The 20,727-nt window shown below is 41.4% G+C and overlaps 1 long non-coding RNA gene across 1 annotated transcript; it reads right to left on the reverse strand.

Annotated features, from left to right (window-relative positions):
* Positions 1 to 13,735: 13,735 nt before the first annotated feature.
* On the reverse strand, positions 13,736 to 17,170 carry LOC146369711 (uncharacterized). Its single transcript, XR_014797437.1, has 3 exons — positions 16,777 to 17,170; positions 16,163 to 16,338; positions 13,736 to 14,387 (listed from the first exon to the last, which is right to left on the reverse strand). It is a non-coding gene; the product is annotated as an uncharacterized LOC146369711 (long non-coding RNA).
* Between the last annotated feature and the right edge of the window lie 3,557 nt (positions 17,171 to 20,727).

Raw genomic sequence — 20,727 nt, forward strand, 5'->3', positions numbered from 1 at the left:
GCTTTTCGTGTGAAAACTTTGTGTTTTGGAAACAATTGATAAATACTTTTAGTAGCCAGTAAATCAAATGCAGCAGAATGATTTAATCATTTATTATCCTCAGCATTTTTAACGAACCACAGGAAAAATTTGACTATAATATTATTTTCTGATTTGATATGTCATATTTCAGCAGTACTCCAGGTGCATCAAGGACAAGCAAAATAAGAAAACATCAATATACTATTTTTCAAATGTTCATATTTAAAACAGATTGTTCACAATAAAACAATAAAAGGCAGTTAACAACAGCATAACATTAATATAAGTAAAATATCTTCCAGTGCTCAGGTGAGAGATCAAGTTGGTTTCAAGGCAAATTTAATTAATTGTGCAGTATTATAGGTTTGTAGTAGACGTGTTTATCAGGATGGAAGCTCTCAAAGTGATTGATCTCCTGGGATTTGAGCTGAAGAAACAAAATAGTCACAGAAGGACAAAAGGAGATGGGGAAAAAGAGTTACACTCTTTGATACAGTTAGAAAGTATTACCTGACTGAAAGCTATGTTGAAGAAACAAGTGCAAGATAGTATGTCTTGAAATATATGTGCTGTGTTTTATAAACCTCATTGTATACAAAAACTGTGACTCCATCTCTATTTTCCTATGCAAATGTCCAATGGACTTTTTACGCTACTTGTCATAGCAGGGCAGGCGCAAAGTTTGAAAACATTCAGGTAAGCTTGTGTTCAGTGGTGCAGGCATGTGCAGGGGGGGGGGGCTAGAGGGGCTTGAGCACCCACCCCTTTAAACCTCTCTGCATGGCCCTGCAGTGGTGAATCAATCGAATCAGAGCAGTGAACAGAAGAGAGGGAAATCGGCAAGCCGGTGCTTTAACAGACTAATATTAGTCACAGCTGCCTCACAGCCAGTGTGTCAATGCAGTGACGTCCAGAAGTCTGAGGCTGCATCAAATATGTGTCATGTTTTAATGTGAAGCTGGAAATAATGAAAATATTTGAAAGCTTGGGGAAAAAAAAATCCCAGACAAATGATGAGGTCTGACATGTAGAATGAAGAATAGTTTAGATTCGACTCTTTTTAGGTCAGTAATCAAAAGGGAGGAGATTACTGGCACAAAGGTTAGCGTTCCCAGAGTCATATCTTGTTCAGGTTAAGCAGCACTGAGAGTGAAAAATGGGAGAGAAACACATGATTTTTTTCCTCTTGACTTTTTTTTTTTTTTAACATCCTTAGACTGCATTTATTTAACAAAATAAACATATAAAAAGGCTTGCAGTCTGGTTTTGCTGTCTTCCTGCTTTCTTCCTGTTAAAAGTGAATTATTCAGATTTCAGATTGTTGTAACTTACTCTCTAATATTTTAGAGTATTTATCTTAGAACATGAAGTGCTTTGAGGAACTTCAGCTTGTATAAAACAGAAATTCAATTAAATGAAATACAGCTACTGCTGTTTTCTCCCACAAGAAGTGTAAACACAACTGGATAGAGAGTGAGACTCAGACTGTGAGCTGCATCTTATCAATCAGCATCAGCGTTGATGCTCTCCTGTCAGTTCAGGGCCATAAATGAATGACAGTTAAATACTGTTAAATGTCACACCACTAGATGGCGCTATGACACCAAACATCTCATAAAGAAGCCCCTCCGTCAGCCCTACCCGTCCACTCACTCAGTCATGGTATTGGACATTAAAAAAGCCTCATAAAAAGTGAATGCAATATTTGTCTACAATGACGCATACATTGGACATCACAGTGACTATGAATTACACTTTGCTAATAGCTGGAGGGGTAAACATCAGAGTGGCCAAGCCATAAAAACCAAAGATATGTCAAAAAAACAAAAGCCCCACCATGATGAGAGTGAGGACTGACAGCCAAGCCTAGAGGACCTGGCTGCCCTCCTCAATAGGGGCCTGTTGAGGAGCAATGATAAAGGGCTTGTATCTACACCATATAAATCAGTTACTATGGGGCGTGGATTTGAAGGTTGGGGGCTTATTTCATGCTCCATCTTCTGACCAGCTGCTTGGAGTTTGAGCCTGGTGAAGGGGTCAATGGGTTGGGCCCGGTTGCCTTGTCAGGACAGAGCAGCTGATGGATAAAGCAGGCTGTGATGGATGACGCCACATCTCACAAATTCCTTCGTTCTTCAGTGGAAGTGGGAGAATTCTGCTACCCAGCCGTTGTCCTCTCCTGGCCTTCTAAAAATACGAGCTGTTTACTTTGCCCCTGCAAGCTCCTATAATGACATGTTGTTTTTAGCCAAATCACTTCCAGCGATCAGTTGCTCAGCTTGCAGCAACACCCACCCAACCCCCACTGGGTTCATCTCCTTGCTTGATGTTTTGCTTTTGCCCCCTGCCACTTCACCTCCTCCACAATCTTCCTCTCTCTCCTCTTAGGGTAGAAATATGTCTTTTTATTTTCTGCACGCTACGGTTGTCAGGGGGGGATTTGAGAGCCAGGCTAAAGGTGGCTGGAGAACCACTGGAGCTCTGAGTCACACCATCCGCATGCCTGTCTACCCTTTTTGTGGCTGGCTTTACTGGTTACACTTACCGGACCTCGAGGCTCTGTATAGGACCTGTATGAGTCCTCCTGGTTTAGTTTAGTCATTTACTTATGATATAAAAGTTCTAAAACTGCAGGTTTGAGTGAAGACCTAAGCTTTGGTATTGATTGAGGTTCGTGATATCGACTGAGAACAATGATCTTTTTCATGCTGTAATCTGTTGCCGTGATGGAAAAATGCCCCATTTACTGACATCATGTTGGAGATGATGTGAAGTTCATGTCTTATGAACTTCAAGCTAACTTTTGTTTCAATTCATATTTACTACAAAACTCATTCACACACAGTTATATAGAGCCTAAGCTCTTTGTCTAATACACACTCACACCTCACTTCCTAATGGATATGATATCAAAACTCCTTAATTAAACTAATTCGCAGTTGCCATTACTGGCATTTGTCCCTGTTAGTTAATGAAACATCCTCGACCTCATTAAGATGCACCTGATTAAAACGTAGGCTCATCTCTTTATTTATTGTGTTAGTAAAATTAAGTATTTGATGTCTACTGATTTGTTAAACTTGCTTTCTGAAACATCAGTATAATGAAATACATTTATAAGTTAGGCCTTTTTTTGTCCAGGTAAACTTCTTATCTATACTGAAATTTATATTAAGGTGCATAAAGTGTGTGGTTCAGGTGGTCGAGGAGATCAGCTACTGATCGGAAGGTTGGCTTCTCCAGTCTGCATTCCAAATATCTTTGGGCAAGATACTAACATCGGAGTGTGAATGTTGGTTAGATTGCACTTAAGTTTAGAAGTGCTTGCATGAGTGGGTGTGAAGGGGGTGAATGAGGCATGTTGTATACAACGCTTTGAGTACTCCAGGAGAGTAGAAAAGCACTATATAAGAATCAGACCATTCACTCTAAATGTATAATACACAGTTTTTAAGTTGCTGGACGACTTGATTTAATTCATGTCAATGTAGTAAGACCTAAATAGGAGTTGGTACCAGCTAAGTTGTAGCTTTTAGTACCAAAACAAGCTCCCATGTTAAAATGCCAACGTTACCAACAGAAATAACATGGTGGTAGTGACACAGGCAGCTTGCTGGGCCTCATCAACACTACTTCAACTCATTAAAACCTTTTGCTATGTTTGTGAAATTGGTGGCTTATGGAGCATTTTTATTTAATTATGTGACAAATAACACGACTGCTGTGTGGTAAAGAAACCTCCAAGAAGTTCATGCTTCAGTTTTGGTGAGTGAAATTGTAGTATTTTATTAGTTGGTTTATTAACAAATACATGTGTTTGTGTGTAGATGACAACTTCAGCATTACACCCTATGATTGTTTCTGGCTCTCTAAAAAAAGCGTGGTGGAAGCCAAAATGCTAAATGTGAAGTGTAAAGCCAATTGGTGAGAGTCATGGTTGTTATGATGGTTATCTTTTATAGTGTAACAGCTTAAAAAGCTGAGAATCGAAATATGTTTTGTTCTGTTTTTTAAAATCAGAAGTTAACCCATCCGAGTGATTTTACAATATAAGTCACATTCATTTACTCAGACACACATTTACGCTGCGTTTTGCTCAATGCACAAACAGCTTGAGGGAAATTTGTTGTGATTTGTCGCCATAAAACTAAAATTGAACTGAATTGAACTTTGTTGCTGAAACATGCTGACAAAACTTACGTTTTGGTATTGTGACGATGGGATTAAACCACAAACCTTCCAGGCAGTGGATAATGATCACTTTGAAAACACTACAGTTGAAGAACCTGATTTATCCAACAGGTCAACTGATGCTTTTCCTATTTCTGTCAGTGTAGCACCTCAGAATATCTACTACATTTTTTTTTAGGATGTAACTGAAATATTCTATAAGCCCAGCAGGACTGAACACCAGAAATGACACATGACATGGCTGCTGTAAGCTCTGATATTTGTGATTATGAAATATGGAAATCAACCTGTCAGCTACATTATATACATCATGTGTGTTGTGAGAAGCTGACAAAATGAGGGCAACAAAATGAGGAGGGTGGCAACTGGGATAATGGGGCCCAGTGTTCTCATAGATGTCTGTTTGGCCTCAGAGGAGAAGCCCGAGCAGAATATATCATACTGGGAAAATTCTCCTGGAATGAACAGGAAAGGGAATATGGCCCTTTTCCTCCTTTGGCATGTTCCTCCATTTCTCCTTCACATATGTCTGACTCTTCCAGGGTTTCGCTTTGATCTTTGCCTGCTGTCATTGCTCAGGTCACGTCTCCTGACAGCCCCTCACTGTTAGACGGCCCCAAGCAGTTAGACCTATTTTTTTGTATTTGCATATACTTTACTCTTGCATTCTTGTACTACATGTATTAGTCCTGATTTTTTTGCACCTGACCAATTTCAGTGGGCAGGTTTTTTGTTTGTTAAGTTACTCAACACTGATGTATGAATCATTCAAGCAGGAAATAATGCACAAACTTCAGGGATGAACCAGCATTAGGTCAGATAACAGATAACTTGGCAAAAAACTATTTCAAACTCTGTCTTCATACGTTTTCTTTATAGTGTTTAACACATAGTTTGTTGTTTCTTTAGCATTAAAAATGATTTTTCATTACGGAAAATGCCAAAGTTAACACAGTTTGACAGGCATTAATGGGGCGATTGTGGCTCAAGAGTTGGGAGTTTGCCTTGTAATTGGAAGATTGCCGGTTTGAGCCTCGGCTTGGACAGTCTTGGTCGTTGTGTCCTTGGGCAAGACACTTCACCCGTTGCCTACTGGTGGTGGTCAGAGGGCCCGGTGGTGCCAGTGTTCGGCAGCCTCGCCTCTGTCAGTGCGCCCCAGGGTGGCTGTGGCTACAATGTAGCTTTCCATCACCAGCGTGTGGATGACTGGATGTGTAAAGCACTTTGGGGTCCTTAGGAACTAGTAAAGCGCTATACAAATACAGGCCATTTACCATTAAATATTACCAGTGATCCTCAAAGTGCTGTTAGCCAAAATTGTGCACTGTGTTCTTACAATTTTAAGGAACAAGTTGAGGATAAAGGAACAAAAGAAAGAAGTGGCATGCCTAAAAGGTTCGACAGCAGATGAGCAGTATCTGAAAGTCTTCCCCTTAAGAAATAGGAATAAAATCCTGCAAAGACCTGACACAGGACCTGCAATTCATCTAGCCCATGAACAGATCCATACAGTGTGTGTAGAGGCCTCATCAGAAATGGTCACAGTGTAAAGGTGGCTGTCAAGAAGACATTCTTAAGGGAAACAAGGAGAACAAGATGAGGTAAGCCAAATTATACAAGAACTGGACTGAAAACATGTGGCAAGAGGTCTTGGTTCAAATTGTTGTCAGTATGTACAGAGAAGGTCAGGAAGAGGTACAATAGTGCGTCTACAGTCACCCTTAAAAACACACTGGAGATTCTGTTATAATCCATTTCAGCTATTGGTTTTGGGAACTTTGTCTAAATTGATGGAATTATAAATGTAGAAAAGTATCATGAGATTTAAAAAGCATGCAAAAAGCTTCATTTTTCAGCATGACAGTGATCCCCAAGACACTGCCAATGCCGCAAAAACATACATGGATTTTGCAAAACAATAAAAAATACACGATTAAACAGTATAAAGATGGTCATACCAAATATGGTAAATCGACTGGTGCTTATTTAGCACTTTTTGACTCTACCCGAGCACTCGAAGTGCTTTGTACAACACGCCTCATTGATCGCTTCACACCCATTCATACAAGCACTATACTTACGTGCTTTCTATCTAACATTCACACAGATTAAACACATGGATGCACTGGAGAGCAACTTGGGGTTAGTTTCTTTTGCTGAAGGATATTTGGCATGCACACCAGGGATCAAACCACCACTTTCTGATTAGTAGGTGACCTGATCTATCTCCTGAAATACCGTTACCCCAATATTATTGACCTTTAAACTTGTTTGAATTGTATAAACTATGTTCTTGCCTTGGATACCACATTTCCATGATTAAATGAAGATTTATTTTCATGGCTCATATGAAATCATCAATAACATTATATCAGCCTCATTACTACTCTGCTAATAGTACAAACAGCTCATTATAATATCTCTACAAATACAGGTGACTGAACAAGAATGTGTCCATTTTCAAAGGCCTCATTCACACTCTGTTTCACACATAGTTTAGAGCAGGCAGCAGATCTGGTTTTGATTATTATGTTAACCTGGATTCCTTAGAGTACAGGGGCCAAATTAAAACAGTCTCACAGATGCCAATTCCCCTGGTGCTCACAGTATATTTAAAAGGTATCAGTAACAAACCTGGGAGAGAGACAAGCGACAGAGGGAGGAAGGAGAAAGAGCAAAAACAGACAGCAGAGCAATGAGCGAAGGGAGCACTGATTGGGATTTCACTCTGGTTCTTTCCAAGTTCCAGTCCTTTCAGACTGACTCTGCAGTGGATTCAGCTAGTCACAGTCAGCTTCTCAATGTCAGCCAAACTAAACAATCCTTGCTGGTAGAGGCAAAAATAAACAAACAAACAAACAAACAAATAAATAAATAAAATAATTGGCAAGAAGTATATTGCGTGCAAGGACTGGTTTGCTAAATAAGACAAATTACTATGAATAAACTCTCTGTTTCCCTGACTATTCATCATCTCAGCAGCATATCGAATTAACTGGTGCTTAATACTGGGACTACAAAACTGAAACTTGAATTTACTGATAACAGGATTCCCTGGCTCTAGTTTCATAGTTTCACAGTTTCACAGAGGAATGAGAGAAACCTGGAGAGTACAACAAGAACATGGTGACACAGAGACAGCCAGAGAATGTTTGTTCTCAAAGCTGGAGCAATGCTATTGAGTGATGTCTTCTGGGATTGGCGAGGGGGGCTGTTGATTTAGGCCCGGGCTGGTTCAATAACACAGATCAGTGAATGGTGATTCAAAATAACAGTATGAAAGTACTGCTGCTGGACGAGCTGACGGAGTCACTGAGAGCTGAAGGTAAACACCTGCAATTCAGTGCTTTCACACAGCCAGTGTTTATGGACAAGGCAACCTGCTCTGCTTACAGCTGTTGTCATACACTCGCATTCACAATAATGCTGCATACATACGCTGAAATTGCTGTGTTTTAGTGAGAAAGTTGGGTCTCTTTAGGAAAGGTGTTATAAAAATGATTTTTTTGGTACTGTTGGCATGGAAACAAGGGCAAATAAGGGTTAAAGAAGTTAGATTTTTAAATAACATTTTTAAGACTATTATCATTTCACATCCAAACAAACCATACAAAAATCTCAACAATAATCAGCTAATATCAATGTAATTAAAATATTAGTGTTGTCCAAAACAGATTGTGATCATTAGTAACATCCCTCTTAAGATCATTTTGATTTGTCAGTAAAGGAAACATAATAGCAAAGTTTTATGCCTGAATTTTTGTTGTTTCTAACTTGAGCTACTAATAGTACTCATCTGTGGTGCAGGACTAGAAGAAGGTATACTTGCCAACCTTGAGACCTCAGAATTAGGGAGACATTCAAAAGGGCTGTTGGGGGGTGAGGATATACATATACATACAAACACTTCTTATAATGACTAACTACTCCTGAAATTGTTGAGATGTTAGCTCTTTATACTGGAAGTTATAGTGGGTAATAATATCAGGATGGTCCTGTCACAATTTGTTCCCCCTGTATAAATCACGGACAAACAGTATCCCACATTCTTGATTTGTAGTTCAGAAACACTTCTTATTATGATGTATGACTCCTGAAACTTTGGAGGATTTAGCTCTTTATATAGTAAAGTTACAGGAGGATAAAAATAATTATCAGCCAAAATGTTCTTGGTTTGTTAAAATAATCCCATCCGATACCACATGACAACAATAAATGTATAATTTTCTGTTGTAACCCTCAAACTGAATGGTAATGGTACTAATTTCTCACTTTTTCACTAAACTAAAACATCAGTACTTCCTGCGTGCTCCCAACGCAGGGAAAACAAATTCTGTCTGGGATACCTACTTTGGCACGACAGTTCGCACCGGCTCTAGTGACCCTCGACCTCCCAGCTAGCTATTGAGCTGGTGGGTAACAGACGTCTCCGAAAACGTTGGAGCACTTTTGCAAATATGTGATATCTTGATAAACAGATATTTGAAGTTTGCACAGCTACATTATACCTGAAAATATCTTAAAAGTTTATTTTGTGACCCAGAAAGAGTAATAAGAGTAATATTAAAACTTAATAGCGGTCGCCATTGTTGGAAACTGAAATTGGCTGGGCCTCGCTATGAATTCTGAGATATGGTGGGCCGCGAAGGATACACTCGAGCCATCCTTCAAATTCGGGGAAAAGGAGGACGCATGGCCTGTCTCAATCCGGTCTTTAAGTGATGATCCTTCCGGGCCCAAAGTACTCTGCATTTAATTAGGCTGTTGTGTTTTTGACATGTTTTAATGCTTTGTATCTTGTTCTATTTAATTTCAACAAGCCCCTAAAAACAGTCAGTGATCACTGTCGGCTTCTCTCAGTTTTTATTACCGCTAATCATTTTAAAGCTCGGTTTTTAAAGTCTTACGATGTAACGATAGCCCAGCCTATGCAGCAGTATATTAATGACTAACCTTGTATTGTGGATGGATTATCTTGGTTGTTCTCCTGACTGAAGTTTGGTCCGTTTACAGCATTTACAGTGTTTATTTAGGTGGAAGCTAGCGAGCTAACTCCCTGCTAACTTCTAACTCCGCTGAATTTCATAAATTCTGTTTTCATGGATGCCTGGATGTTAAACTTAATTGTTACACGTGGTAGAGCAGCCACAATGATCATTTTATTACAGACAAAAGGATTTAGACATTTTTTCAACTCTCAGTAATGCTGCAGTGATTGTGTGACTTAGAGACCTGTAGCGGAGTTTTGGACCCAGACATGGGTAATGACGGCAGACTTAAAGACCGGATATGCGTACTTGTGCGTACTTGCGTTCTCGTGTACTCGCGATACGTCATCAGTCAGAAACCAAGTACTGTTCCAACTCAAAGTACACATCAAGCCAAGAACGCAAAAAATTCCGGATGTGTTCCCGCTCTGCCCGTTTTATCGAGCATGCATCGGTGGTGACTTGTGTGTACTTGGTACAGCTAGATATCCCAGAATTCATTTCGTCCAAATCTCAAACCCAGAGGAGCGCGGCTAAAAACGTTTAAATATTACTCTCTCTGGGTCACAAATGGGGCGTTGTGGCTCAAGAGTTGGCAGTTCATCTTGTAATCGTCTTGAAGGTTGCCGGTTCGAGCCCCGGCTCCAACAGTCTCCGTCATTGTGTCCTCGCGCAAAACACTTCACCCATTTCCTACTAGTGGTGGTCAGAGGGCCCGGTGTCCGGCAGCCTCGCCTCTGTCAGTGCGCCCCAGGGCAGCTGTGGCTGCAATGTAGCTTGCCATCACCAGTGTGTGAATGGGTGGATGACTGGATGTAGTGTAAAGCGCTTTGGGGTCCATAGGGACTAAGTAAAGTGCTATACAAATACAGGCCATTTTACAAAATAAACTTTTAAGATATTTTCATGCGAGATTGTAGTTGTGTGAACGTCAAATATCTGCTTGATTTATCAAGATATCACGTATTTCCAAAAGTGCTCCGACCCTTTCGGAGACGTCTGTTACCCACCAGCTCGATAACAGACCGGGAGGTCAAGGATCACTAGAGCCTCCCGCACATCGTTTTCAAATCCCCCGCGGTACTCAAGTTAAACATGATACACAAGTCTCTTAGATAACTTCTACATGTTAATGTTTGGTTTATTTCAGTGTTTTATTTGTTCCTGAGTAAATCGATTTGGCTGAGATTAGCTGACTCTGAATTAAACCTAACATTAAAAATATTTTAATTCAGGAGGAAACATTTTCACCGGGAAGAAAAACAGCATGTTAATACGTGGAGATTCTGAAGGCTGCTTCAAAAATGATCAGATTATATTTTAAATATTTGATCAGTTCTCTTCCAAACTCCAGCAACTGCAGCCCATGAATTTGGACACCCCCTAAGTGAGCTGGGCCCTCCGAAAGCCGGGTAGGCCGGAAGTGAGCGACTGTGAAACTGGGCGGCCTAGCCTTCAGATTTACATCAAGAGCTCTCTCGATGTAGTTAAACTCTGCCGTCTGCTCCTTGCTATCTAAAATATAACCGGACACTGGCGTAAATTCTCAACCATCTCACACTTTGTTACGACCCTAGTCTAGGCGTGTAGAGACGCACATAAGGTTGGAGGAGAGAGAGACAAATCCCCGCCCTGGTTCCCAAACCAAACATCCAAAACCAGTTGTGAGTAAAAAAAGGTGATTTTATTGAAGGTAATGAAGCATAGCTCCAGGGTGAACCCAGGCCAAAATAATAAACAAAACCAACTAAGTCCCACCAGAGAAAACTAACTAAACCCTACGAAAGAAACAGAACAAACAAATGACAATACTAACCCTCGCTCCCTAACCCGGAAAACAGGAGAAAACTGTTCCCAAAGAAAAAGGCGGCTCACCCCTTCCACTTCAGCCTAAGGGTGCCTAAGCACTAAGTTAATACACCAGGAGCGGCTCTCACAGAGCACGCTCACACAAATACACAGCAAAAGTATAGGCTGGAAACCAGGGTCAGGACCGCGTCGGCTGTCAAACTACTCGCTCGCTCCTCTCTCTCTCTCTCCGGCGGGAGCCGTCAGAGCGGCTTTTTGAACGCGGTCACGTGTTCCACGGTCCAATCAGCTGCTCACTACTCTTCATTAGGGGAGGGACCTGCAAAGAGTCTTAAGCACAGTAAAGAGACACAGAACAAAACAGCCCACACAGTGTTCTTATGGCCACAGCCGTAACACACTTCTATTTAATCAGTTTTCTGTTTGACGTTTATTCAGCTGTGTGAAAAACCCGGAGGAACCCACCCGAGGGATTAATAAAGTTTTATTTAATCTAAACTAATCACTTTAATCTCAGCCAAACCGATTTACTCACGAACAAATAAAACACTGAAAAAAGCCAAAGAATAACATTTATCTAAGTGACTTATATATCATGTTTTCCCTGAGTAGCGAAAGACCGCGGGGGTTTGAAAACGATGTGCCGGGAGTTTGCTGTTCTCATCGGTGTTCTGAGAAACTGTCCTACTTTGACAAATCGTCCTGCCCATGTTATAATTTGACAGTGACTTGTGACTAAACCTAACCCCAACCCTAACTGGGCAACACGGGATAATTGGAAACCACAAGGTGATTTTGGCATAGAGACATAACAAAAACCTCAGGGATTACTTAATGAGGGCGAGACTTAGCCCGGCACAACCAAAGAAAACCAGAAATTCATCTATACCATTTGTCAAATTAGCATACGTTAAGAACAGGACAAGAAACAGGTTGTACAAACTCTCACAAAATTTTAGTCCTAGGACCTCCAATTGCATTTACATGATTGTCTGTACAAGATGCCACATCCAGTACATTGGGGAAACCAAAAACTCAATTTCAACTCGCATGTGGCAACATAAATATAACATTACACATAACAAAGAAGGCCATACTCCTCTGGTCAGGCATTTTATTCATCACGGTTTACAGTCACTTAAAATTGCAGGTACTGAAGGAAACTTCTTCTGGACGGATGGTGAAAGAAGGAGATGTGAAAAGAAGTGGATCTGATTACTTAACACCTTGGTTCCTAGAGGTCTGAATATTAGATGGGGCTAAGACACCATATGGAGTCTCGCTCATAGAAATTACAAATAATTGGCGATGACAAAATAGATCTAAATTGGATATTACTCGCATTGTGAATCCTATAGGAGTCTTAAAACCCCCTTTGGAATTGACTATGTGCACGTTAGCATATGCTACTTCCGGTGCGGAAACTCCTGTGGGGAGCTTTGTTTCCGGTGTCCTATTCGCGCCTGCTTTATGGTCCAAAACAAGTTAAGCAAATGAATGAATCAAGCGGCGATTTACATTTCTATAGATGTCTTGGCCATTTACCCAATATATCTGTAAATGATGTTCATCGACTTGTCGATATTTTTTCCCCGCGCCTCAGAGCAAAAGAGAAAAGGGATTCAAATGTTATATTACTCAGTATCTGTAAACAGCTGTCCCTCGTTTATCGCGGGTGTTATGTTCTAAAAATAACCAGCGATACGTGAAATCAAGTAGCCAATTTTATTTTTTGACGGTGCAAAACGTTTCGTGGACATCGTGGACATACAGTACTGCACTTCAGAGTCACACTGCTAGCGATCGATGCAGCGATTCTGTACTGTACAGGAGAGACGTCACGGAGGAGATCGTCTGCAGCGATCAGGGCGCAGGACACAATGTGACGTAAAAAAAATAAGCATGCAAACTTGCACTAAAAAATCTGCGAAACAGCGAGGTGAAAGGTGAACCGCGTTATTAGCGAGGGTCCACTGTAATTTTTAAGGTAAGTCACAACATACCCTACGTACATACTAATGTATAGAAACCCTTACCAGCAATCATTCATTTTTTGTGTGGCTTTTTTCATGGTTTGTTAACATGCTGTGTAGGTGTGTACTTGACTAGCTGATCTCGACATAATGGGGGAAACATCTGGTTTGACTATTGTTCACCTGTAGTTTGAATGCTGAACATTGCCTGTTTAAATCATAATAACTGTCACTATACAGAGATGTGCTTCTGAATGTGGACGATGTGTCTTCTGCTGCAGTGATGCAGTTCTGCTTGTGTTGAGTGATGTAAACAACTGATCGATCTAAACTCTTTAAACGTCAAAATTGATCATTAGATTTTTTATGACACAACAGTGGTGAGTGTTCCCACCTTCTGCTCTTTGTAACTTAACGCGATCTTTCCGTTTTTGAGTTTTGGACATGATTTTGGAGTATATCTTTGCAGTAGTGATTGACCGCAAAGTAAAGCTACCGGAAATGTACAACCCCACATCCGGTCTCAAACCAGGAAGTTAGCATTTTCTCGTGCACAGGGTCAATTTGATTTGGCACACACATCCAATCTAAAATCCAAATCACGTCCGATTCTAGCCCCAACCCGGGAAATTGGCCCTAACCACAACCATCCATCACACCTTACCACCCACAGAAATACCCCCCCAATCCTTGCCCCTAACCACAACCATTCAACCCCCCGAACCACCCAAACAGGACCCCCCCCCAGGCCCTAAACTTCATCAGGTTTGGTAAGGACCTTAAAACACCGAACCAGAGGCCCTACCCTATTCTTAACCAAACCCTGAATCCGGCCTAAATGGGAATATCACGTAAATTCAAATTGGTTCTAACATTAACTCACATTTGACCTTTGACTCTTAGTATTACTTAAAAAACCTTTACTAACCCCCCCCCCCCCCACTAAGATTAAAACATTTTACAATTCTGGAAAACCTTTCTCATAATTACAAAACACTTCGTATACTTTTAAAATCATTATATTCAACAAAAGGCTGAAAACCTAAGGGATTGGACACTGACCCAATACAGAGGATGAGTAACACAGGACATCACTAGACATGTAGTTAGCACACAATGGTCTGCTGTTTTGATCACAAACAGTCATTTTATTTTGTAGTGACTTACTGTTGAATGTCAAAAAAAGAAAAAAATATAGGTCCAACAGTTAGTGTCATGTTACAGCTGTGTGCAGGCAGGAAAAGAACCCAAATGCAGACTCAACTGAGGACCGTTACAGTTAGTGTGAGTGCTCATGTCTGGTTGGTTCATCCACCTGGTGGTTCTCCATCATTTCTAACCACTTACTGTTGTGCAAGCAGAATTTTTCCATCTGGATCTTTTTCCCTCAATCCTCATCATGCTTCTGAGGACAGAAAAAGACGAGATAGGAAGGGTAAGAAAAAAGATTATGCAACCACCCAAATCCCTGGACTATTACAGTGTTACTCAGACCTCCCCTCCCCACCTTCACCCTCCACTAGTCCTGACATGTTTTGTCACCAGACCGATTCATAAGAGGCTGACACAACATCATGACACAGAATTTGATTGAGCACTTAAAGGTCCTTCAGCATTTCTTACATGACTAATTTCATATAAATAAGCTGACAGCAGGGCTAAGGAAGCACATAACAGGTTTTGGGAGCTTTTGAACATATTCCTAAGGAAATACACCCAGGCTAAGAATATCATTGTGAATTGGGCCTGTGTCCCACTTGGAGCATCTACAAAGTTTCACATGAAACCATCACTATGTTAATGTGTATTTGTACATGAGCAGAGCTGCAATGATCAAAGGCAAGCATTTCAGGACTGCGCAGTTATGGCGTGTGCTGCCAAAAGGATCCCACATTGCCAAGCAATAATGATGTGTGTGTTTGTGTCCACAGTTCTGCTTTCTCTCTCACCTCTGCTGTCCAGCTGCTGACACACTCCAGAGCCCCAATGGCTACCTTTCATGTGGTTCACAACTTAATAGGTCTCACTGATAATTTCAATGAAACACTTCCTTTGCCCTGTTGCACTGCCTGTCTCTAATCTACAGCTAATTATGTTGATCTGAGGTCTGGTAGTGATCACACACTGACTGGGAGCTGACCACACGTGTCAGTCACAAGAAATGCATCAGTTAGTTAATCACTGATGTGAAAATTGAGAGAAGCTCTGACTTAAAGAGATGATCAACAGAGAAAATCACTTCTGAATAGAAATCATAAATGGTAAATGTTCTTATATAGTGCTTTTCTACTCTGAGCACTCAGAGCATCTGTTGTAGGAATGCTCCACAGAGTGCAGAAATGCTAGCGCATAGATTGAAGTTCAGTGAATTGGTTCTGGAATTTGAATTTAGATTAATTATAACATTTTTGTTGTAGAACAATAAAACATTTCTTTTGTAATTTGGGCTCTGATTCAATTTAATAAATACTATGAAAATACAGAATTCTGTAATATACATCACATTATAACAGTTCTTACTTGGAAGATTCAATTAATTCAAACCTTTAGTCTTCTGATCTTAGCACTATAAGATCTTTTTGAAACTGAAATGATCGACAGATCCATAGAACCCTTTTTCTTTTTATGTAATTTGTTGGTTTTATTATTGTATTATATTTATTGTTTTGTCCGAAACTGCTCAGCACAGTTTCAAAGAAACCCATGTCATTTCTAAGAGATTCATAGCAGGAATCATATTTTTGTGCATGCCTCTGTCATGATAAATTACAAACATTCAGATTTGAGTATGAATGTTAGATAGAAAGCACTTCCGTAGAAATAAAGTGCTTCTATGAATGTGTGCTTCAATATGTACTGTTTAAATGAACAGTGTCACAGTACTGTGTCTCTCAGACCAGCAAAAAGATATTGCAGAGATACTGGCGGGTCCATCATGCTGAGACAGATTCCTGATCATCTTCATCACCCGTACGTCCTTCAGCTTTAACGCCCGCTTCATCGGGATCTTCAGGCCATTACTTCAGATGGAGACTTTAGCTGAGAACATTAATCGTGGAGGAGATTTTTCCTCCACGTGGGCCCACCAGTACTCCTACTGTTACTGGTGGGCCCGCCCTTTTGCTTGCGATGGGCAGGTGGCAACAACATGTCCTTTGCAACTGCAGTATAGGCACTCACCAGCAGAGATTTGCCGTTGCCGTTCCGCAGAAGAGAGATGAGAGCCGCCTAGCTGCATGCCCCGTGCCCGGGAGAAGCTGGATTCAGGCGCGACTCCCACTCCTAATTGCCCCAGTACCTCATGGGAGTTTCTAGTAGTTTCGTTGCGACCGGCAGGCCAGCAGCCGCTCATCCACCTTGATGCATAAAGACATTAGTTCATTGAATAAAGTTGGCAGGTCATGCATAATTAGTTCATCCTTTAAATCCTCACGAATGTTATTCAGAAGCACGCTTCTCAGCGCTTCCTGACCCCAGCCCGTTTCTTCAGCCAAAATCCAAAAGTCAATTGCATAATCAGACATGCTCCGCTTACCTTGTTTGAAGTTTAATAGGCGGAGTGCATCCGTTTTTGCACCAGAACCTTTGGTAAACACATTCTTAAATTTAGACAGAAAGTCTGTATAGGAAATCCCAGGGTCAGAGTTCAACACAACCTGGGCCCATTTCAGTGCACGACCCTCAGCAGTTGTACAAAAAGGTAATTTTTGCTCCGTCATTATTATGACAACGTCGCTGCTCTCGAAAGATCAACGAGCACTGAGCTAGAAAACTGACACATTTGTCTGACTCACCCGAGAATGGCTCTGGAGTGGGCAGGGGTCCCTCCGGAGATGGTGTGGCTACCGAGGTGGGCTAGCCGCCGGGGACGCCTGAGGAGCTGCGTTCCCTGGCTGTGCGTTACTTTCCAGAGGTGTTATGTGGGCAACAGCCTGTGTTAACGGAGCAATCTCATTCCTCTGTTGCATAAGCATTTGTTTGTGGCGAGCTAACGCAGCTTCCTAGGCAGCCAGCGCCTGAGCCACGGGATCCTGACCTGACCTCCATGATGGCTGGATCGTTTTGTCACAGAGTTTGAAGTGGACTCAGGCGCAGACCAGAAATCGTTGGCAAAGAAGACAGTGCGTTTATTTACAGTGAAACACCAGGTGACGATATATACACAGAGCTCCTCTCCTCAGCAGTTTCTTTACACACACACACACGCTCCCTCAGCTTTACGGGGAACAGGTCCAGGGCTGTCTCTCTCTCTCTCTCTCTCTCACACACACGCACACACACACACACACACACGCACGCACACACACAGACGAAGAATAACACAGGTCCGCCATCATAAATAGTGCTTCAATCTAGGGCTGGGTATCGTATTTCTAGAATCGATTCAATTCCGATTCACAAGGTCCCAAATCAATTCGATCCTCGATTCAATTCAATTCGATTCGATTCGAATTGGGGAGATTTTGCCGCAGACAGTCAGAAATATTATAATTCTGATCACTTATCAGTACATATCGGTATTTTTATATCTATAAAAAGAAAGCTGACACTTGTGAGACTTTATCAAAGGTGTGAGCATCACAGCAGATTCCTTTGTGTCAAAGTAACTGAGGACAAAACACAGAAAAACATGAAGGTGGTTTTCCTGGTCTGGGTTTTATAGAAGATGACCTTAAAAATACTGTGCAGTCAAAAACGAAGTGAAGCAAAGTTACAGAGGTTCGATTAGAGACACAGCTAAGTATTTTGCAATTTTGCATAATTTTAAAAAGTTTACATTTGTTCAGTATTGAACAGCAGAAATGAGGCTTTCTTGTCGGAAGTAAGTAAAAAAACAAAAAACAGCAGCCGACACTGTAGACTGGTTATTAATAAGTAAGTGAATAATGCAAAAAACAGAGATTTTTAGATGGGAAACTATTCCTGAGAGAGAGAGAGCTCTACATGAAGTGTGATTTTATCGTGGTGGAAGCAAAACAGCAAAAGTAAGAGGAAATTCGTGACAATGTTTATGTGAAGCGAAATGTGAAGCGTAGTTTGGATCGTCCTTGGCTGCTGGTTCAGTCAATATTGTTTGGAGAGAGATAAAACCTGCAGCTTCAGAATCTAGCGCAAAAAGGTAAACACAAAGCGCCCGCTGACGCTTCAAAATCAGTGAAGCTGTCGGCTTTCAGCCCCGACGGTGTGTCATCTCACCGATTCTGATGCGTCGGCAGGTCCGCATTTTGTGTTTAGCTCTTTGTGCAGAATCCGTGTACCTGCTCTCATTTACTGTTTTAGCTGTTTGGTGGTTGTAGAAATTTTGTGAGGTTTAACCTTAGATTCTGGCGTTTCGGGCAAAAATAAATTTATATTTAAAAAACGATTCAGGATTTTAATGAATCTATATCACGTTATTCAAGCTAGAATCAATTCTAATCGATAAATCGATCATCAAAACCCACCCCTACTTCATTTCGCTGGGATCAGCAGCAGGTGTGACGGTGAGCACAGGTGCTTGGGCCAGGGGCGGGAGCCTGTAATGAGCACCGCTCATTACGAAAGAGAGAGGTCAAAGAACAAACAAAACGTGTTGCCTACCACAGAGTCAGCCAGCGAGGCACGGGGACCATGACACAATGTCCATCATCTCTACCCCACAGTCATACACCATTCTTCATCAGCTGTCAATCACATGATCCAACCAAATCAGACAAGCAGTTCGATTAGAAGTATAAATCAAACAAAATGAATCCAGAATGCATCATGTCTGAATTGTACTGTACACTGATCAGACATAACATTATGACCACCTGCCAAATATTGTGTTAGCCTAAAGAGCCCTCACCCATTGAGACATGGACTCCACTAGAGAGAGCCCTGAATATGTGCTTTGGTATCTGGCACCAAGATTTTAGCAACAGATCCTTTAAACCCTGTGAAGTCAGGCTTCCATGGATCAGACTTGTTTGTCTAGCACATCCCACAGATGATCGATCGGATTGAGATCTGTGAAATTTGGAGGCCAAGTCAAATTCATTGTTGTGCTCATCAAAGTATTCCTGAACCATTTTTGCTTTATGGCAGGGCACATTATCCTGCTGATAGAGTCCACAGTCATCAGGGAACACCGTTTCCATGAAATGGTGTGCACATAGTCAGCAAATGTTTAGACGGTGATATCTGTGGTGCCCATTGTTGATGCTTTTGAGGGTGGACAGGGGTCAGCACGAACACCCTGACTAGTCTGCGACTACGCTGTTTCAATACGTAACAATTCATTCAGCCTTCGTTTCCACATGCATCAGTGTGTCTTGGCTGCCAGTTCAACACTGTTCCTTCTTTGGACCACTTTTGATAGATACTGACCAGTGCAGACTGGGAACACCCCACAAGAACTGCAGATTTGGAGATGCTCTGTCCTGCCCTGGTGATATGCTCCGCTCTGTGTGCGTGTGTGATATAAAGCAACTAGATGTAGAAAAAAGTGCTTGTATGGATGTCTGTATAAAAGGATGAGTGAATGCAGCACGGTGGCATGGTGGTTAGCACTGATGCCTTACAGCAAGAAGGTCCTGAGTTCAATTCCACCATCAGTCTAGGGTCTTTCTGTTTGCAGTTTGCATGTTCTGGATGGATGAATAAAACATGTTGTATAAATTATGCACTTTAGGTGCTCAAGGACAGTAAAAGAAAATGCTATATAGGAGCCAGGCTTCTTGCATAATTCTAACCCTTGCTAGATGAAAACTCCATACACTTTTATATATTTAAATTCTTTTCATATTCAGATTTGTAGACATTGAGTGTGAGAGCGAAAAAGGGTGAGGACAAAATAGAGTGACAAGAAAATAATTTAAAAAGAAAGAAATTTGCAAATGCAAATTCTAGCTCTTACTCTCCGACTCGTTGGACTATTTGCTGTGTCAATTCCCAGCTTTCATTATCAATATTTAATGTCTCTTCCAGCTGATGACTATAAAATAAAGGCAATAAATGTCCCAAAATAATTTTAAAAAGAAAGAGAGAAGAAGCGTCATTTCCTAAGCTACCCTCCTTCTTGCTAACTAGTCTGTCTGTATGTCTCTCCTGCACTGATTTAACATTAAACAGGAAAGGCTCTGAGCTGAGGGGTGGCAGTGGGCAGGGAGCAGATTCCTAACGCCTCACGGGGAAGTGAGGCATTAGGAATCAGAGAGAGAGGGAGAGAAAGACTAGGGCGGGCCAGGGTTAGGTATCACATACCAGGGGCCCCAGACTCCAAATCAGCCCTGTCTAGACTCTCTGGCACCTGCATCTGCTTATTTACCACAGAGAGCCACCGGAGGCTTTGTCAGGGCCACAGCACCATGCCACAATCTGACCAACACAGCTACCTCCATTCCCTCCTCCATCTCTGTAAGCACCTCTCCTTTATTTCTGGCTTCCCCGCTCTGTAAAGCTCGCATCGTACCAAATGGTGACCCCATTAAAACAGAAGAAGGGGAAAAGGGCAGGTCAGTGAGCATGCTAAGAAAGTGATCAAAGAGAGGGGTCTTATAAATACAAGAAAGGTGAGAGGATAAAAAGGTGGAAAATGGGGCAAAACAGTTTGTCAGGGATCCATTTTTTACAAATGGAAGAACACGTATTCCCTGTATTGAATTGAAATTGTGTTTTGTGTGGGAAGATAAACAAGGAGGATGAAGTAGACAGACAAAATTGGAAGTGAATCTTTGGGAATAATACAAGGACTCTAATGTTCTCAAGTCACTTTTGTTTTCATT

This window comes from Perissodus microlepis, chromosome 17, assembly GCF_051167445.1.
Source record: "Perissodus microlepis isolate ML-2025 ecotype Zambia chromosome 17, ASM5116744v1, whole genome shotgun sequence".
NCBI classification, from domain to species: Eukaryota; Metazoa; Chordata; class Actinopteri; order Cichliformes; family Cichlidae; genus Perissodus; species Perissodus microlepis.